Source organism: Copadichromis virginalis, linkage group LG10, assembly GCF_057382275.1.
Source record: "Copadichromis virginalis isolate Kocher_CV1m ecotype Utaka linkage group LG10, C_Virginalis_male_GT1.1, whole genome shotgun sequence".
In the NCBI taxonomy this organism is placed as follows: Eukaryota; Metazoa; Chordata; class Actinopteri; order Cichliformes; family Cichlidae; genus Copadichromis; species Copadichromis virginalis.
Window position 1 is genome coordinate 30,473,442 of NC_140627.1, and position 4,944 is coordinate 30,478,385.

The window sequence follows — 4,944 nt, forward strand, 5'->3', positions numbered from 1 at the left end:
GTTTGGTTTTGGTTTTTTGGCACAGCACCCGAATGAATGCAGATGACCATAAGTTGCCATTGCAGTACTTCAGCATCTAGCTAGCCCGAGCAAGGAGTGAGAAGAGCATGAAGGCAGTGATGTTTTTTTAAGTTGCAGGTAATTTCAAATGCAGCATTTCTATCAGCTCAACAAATCTCTTAGTGCAGTTTATCTAACTACACACTGTGCGACAAAGATCCCGCTGTTGAATTTCACTGGGTGAGAAAAGTGATGGAGAAAGACACGAAAAAGGACAGGAGAGGAAAAAAAGTTTATATTTAAGGGTAAGGACTGCTCAGTGGTATTTGATAAACTGGAATTTTAAAACTTACATGGAAGTCCTCATGTTTGTAAATCAGATATTAAGTCTGTACATGTGCCATTATGTTTTTTCATATTGTGAGATCTTTTGCAAAACAAACTGAGGCCGACCTACTGCTATTAAAAGACTGCATGAACATACTCTGCAGTTTAGTGCAGGACAAACAGGTCAGTTTGCTGTACTGTGATGGATTAAAGTAAAGAACAGTGTGTGACTGGTGCACAGTGGCTGTTGTGCTTACGGTCAGAGTTAGGTTGCATCAAGTGTAGCAGTGATGAATTTAAAGTTAAGCTGATGGTGCTTACACTGAATTCAACCTTCATATTGTCTAGTGTAAAGACAGCATGTATGTAGAGCAGGGGTGGGCAACTCCAGGCCTTGAGGGCCGGTGTCCCTGCAGGTTTTATATGTGTCCTTGAACCAACACAGCTGATTTAAATGGCTAATTTAGCTCCTCAACATGTCCTGAAGTTCTCCAGAGGCCTGGTAACGAACTAATCATGTGATTCAGGTGTGTTGACCCAAGGTGAGATCTAAAACCTGCAGGACAGCAGCCCTCGAGGCCTGAAATTTCCCATCCCTGGTGTAGAGGATAGAAATCAGCCAGGACAACTCACAAAACACCTGCTTGTATCTTGTTGAGTTCAGTTTTGTAAAGCTTTGTACAAAAATAGCAGATACAGACATCCTCCAAAGAGCTACTGTTTACCTTCTTACTTTGAGTACATTTCAGAGCCTGAGCTTTTTCACTTTAAAGTAAAGAAATTGAATCACTACTTCAGTTTTTACTGGAGTATTTTTCAACACTAGTATCTGTATTTTTATGTAAGTACAGAATGTCTGTACTGTTGCCAACTTTGCAAAATGGAGCCAGAGATGAACAGCAGGAGGGCTGAACCAATATTTGGCTCAATCTTTTGATTTGCCAATTATCTACATTTCAGTCATTCATCTATGGCAGGGGTGGAGAGCTCCAGGCCTCCTGCAGGTTCTAGATGTCACCCTGGGTCAACACACCTGAGTCAAATGATTAGTTCATTACCAGGCCTCTGGAGAACTACAAGACATGTTGAGGAGGTAATTTAGTCATTTAAGTCAGCTGTGTTAAATCAAGGACACATCTAAAACCTGCAGGACACCGGCCCTTGAGGCCTGGAGTTTCCCCACCCAGGAAACAGATCCACAGTATTGTGATAAGTGGGGCCAAATAAGGTGACTACAGTCATTTCATTAGGACATTCCTGAGAATGAAGTGGGAGGTTTTGTGGGAACAAGGATGACAAGAATAACCTGTCTAGCTTGCTGCCAGCACACCCAACAAGGCATCTTAGAAGTAAGCATAATAAAAAGGATGGATATTCTTCTGCAGCTTGTTGTGCATTCTGGTGTCAATCTAAAAAAAAAAATCTCAGTCTTTTCAGTGAGCGAAGCTGTTGCAGTGGCCACAACAAGTTCACAGAAGTGTTTGCAGGAGGACGGAGAGATAGAAAACATAGCTAGCATGTGAGAAAAGTGTAAGCCTGAAACATCCAATAAAACATAAAAAAGTCCAACCCTATCACCATGATATGATTTTGCCATAAACATACGCTTGGTGCGTCTTTTTTTTTGTTTTTTTTGTTTTTTTTAAGAAAAAGACTCAAGAGAAATGTTCTGAAAATTTTCTAACAGAACAAGACAGAATAATAGAGTATTTCACTCATGGGTGAGGTTCAGTCTCTTCCACAGAACAAATCTGAAAGGATCCACAGACATTCATTTACATGTCCAAGTATCAAATCAGTTGAGAAGGGAGATTTCCAAAGCATACAGTACATGCAAAGGTAAGTAAGGCAGCCTGAGCAATGCAGTGCAAGAAACAACAAGGAAAGCCAGGTATAAAGACTGCAGATGAGGGTGATGAGAGACAGGTGTGTCAGCTGGAGTTCAGGTGGCCACACCCACTCCAGAGAGGAGGTAAGCAGAGTTATTCTACACATACACACCCACTCACACAGGATAGGAAGCGGTAGACAGTGCAGTAGAAAGACAGAGTGATTCTTTTAGAACAGTGTTTGAACTAAATTTGCTTAATTGTTATAATAAGGCCAGACATGATGAATACACTGATAAAGGTGCAAACATAAATGTGTAACAAAGTTCACGATTTGCTTACAAAATGACTGAAAATTGTATTTTAATAATTTAAAGTAAAACCTTGATTGAAACATATTCCTAACATATGAGAAGCGCCCACCAAAAGCTTTATTCGGTGCTCATGTATAGTTCAAAAACCCTCATATAATTCTTTTATATACTACTTGTAATGGTATCCTGATTCTTTGAACAGGAAAATAGCGCAAATGTCACCGTGAATTCAACAGTGAGTATTATACCATACGAGAGTGAGTTACGTATTCATGGCTCCATTAATGAATTATAACCTTCCTAGACTTTACACTCATGCCCCCGTTGAATATGTCATAAGCTTTTATTCTCTTTAAGTGGGCCTGCAAATCACTGCCAAAAACAAATGTATATAATCATGACAACATTACAGTGAAGGAGAGGGGAGGGGCTAAAAGATTATTATTTCACTGGGTCGGTTGGACAGATCCAGATAAACCCATAAGGAGGTTGGCTGGCTGTACAGTGAATGTGCTGAAGGGAAGGAACGGTGCAAAATACTCTCTCTCCAAGTTACATTATTTATACTTTATACCCAGAAGGCTCTTTAAGCAAGTCAAAGCCTCTGTTTGCATCACTTTGCCAGTCTGCACCACCGGGAAACATCACTGCAGAGATGGACTAAAGTGTCTCCCCACAGAACAAACTTATGTAAAGGTCAGAAATATAAGAAAATTATGAGAACCCTTTTCTCTTTTCACTCTGCCTTCTCAGGTTGACTATAGTGTTCCACTTGATGTTATCACAGAGCGTATCCAAGCTGGAGAACCAACAGTGACCTAAAACAAACTAAAAGTAAATTAGAGCTGCAGAACAGGAGGCTTCAAAGGGTCAACACCTATGAGAGAAAACCCCAACAATCAGACGACCGAGCAAGCACTTTGAACACTGTGTCCCAGATGATGTCGTTCTCACAGAAATATGTACAATTGGTGTTGGTGCTTTTGTATATCAGTCAGAATAACACTTGTATGCATGACAACCAGGTGACTGTAGTTTGTTTCCTATTTAGACATTTTGTATTTTGTACTTTTGTTGTTGTTCATTTTCACATATTCACTCACTTTTCCTTTCACTCAGTGCTTCCACATTCACACACCTGGAGTTACAGGTTAAACTCATGTAACAGGTTCATTTACACCCCTCTGTGCAAGTCAAATCATGCTACGGTATATTATTCATTGTGTCCCGACTGTCTGCGCGTGTGGTTGTGTGTGAGCGTGTTAGTGTGTGCGTAGCTGCTCTCACCAGGCTGTTGCATTTAAGAGACCAATCTCCCATTCACTGTGATCAGTCTTTAGTTTGGTAATCAACGCCCAGAGTCCGCTCACTGCTCGTCTACTTTCGACAGATAAATAATGCACAGCTCAGCAATTAAAACACACAGATCTGATGCCATGTCACTAATTTATTGATTACCCCTTATCGCTTCAAGATGACAGGGTTAAATGTCAATCAGATGATCTGAGTCACACTTCAGTTGGAGTTATTCATTTCTTCGGCCGGGAGAAAGAATACAAATTCCCCTCTGATGGGTCTATGTTTTATTAACTGTTATGCTAAGTTGTGTTGGACCGCTTTTGCGGGATGCTGAGGTCACTCCCGATTAGCTGGTGCCTTAGAGGAGACTTTAAAGTGAATAAGGAAATGCAGACTATCTGATGTTGGTGGCTACGACCACTCTGTTGTCGTTAGAACAAAGTCTTATGAGAACGATAGCGTTACTGTCTTTAGTCTTCTTCCTTTCAAGTCAGTTACATTCAATTTCGTGTATTTAAAGTTAAAACAATCACCTGGGGTACTTCACATTAGGAAGAAACTATTTCCTTTGAGCAAGCACCTGCAGGCAGGGAGGATGAAAAAAGTCTTCCTTTTAAAAGGAAGAAACCTCGAACAGAACCAGACTCGAAGTGGGCCATTGCGGCATTCCACCTTGATCATCTGAGAAAGGGAGAAAAGTGAAAAAAGGTGAGCATGTGTAAAAGAGAAATACTCAGCAAGTTGGTGGAGCCAGTAACTGCATATCAGAAATGTTGCTCCAGAGTCAGAGATGCCTCCAGAGCTCTGCCCATCTGTTGGATTGTTTATTTCACCTTGCATAAAATTCAGTCTGAGGATTTGACTTTGATCTGCTGAATGACTCTTCAATCAGGAAATATTTTATGTGGTAAAAAGTAAGGTATGCTATCTGCCTGCTGCAAGTTAGAGGACAGGAATGTAATTTCATTAGAATGACTGTATAATCAACACTTCTGTTGTTTCCCCATTAGTCATGTTTTCTCCTGCTGAGTTGATTACAATCTGTGGTATTCACTGTGCATTTGGCCACATCATGCATGTAAATTTTACCTGGCAGATCTTGGTCTGATGTGACTGCACAATAAGAAAACCATAAATCTATACATGGAGGTCAGAACACAAATCCTTTTGAAGTT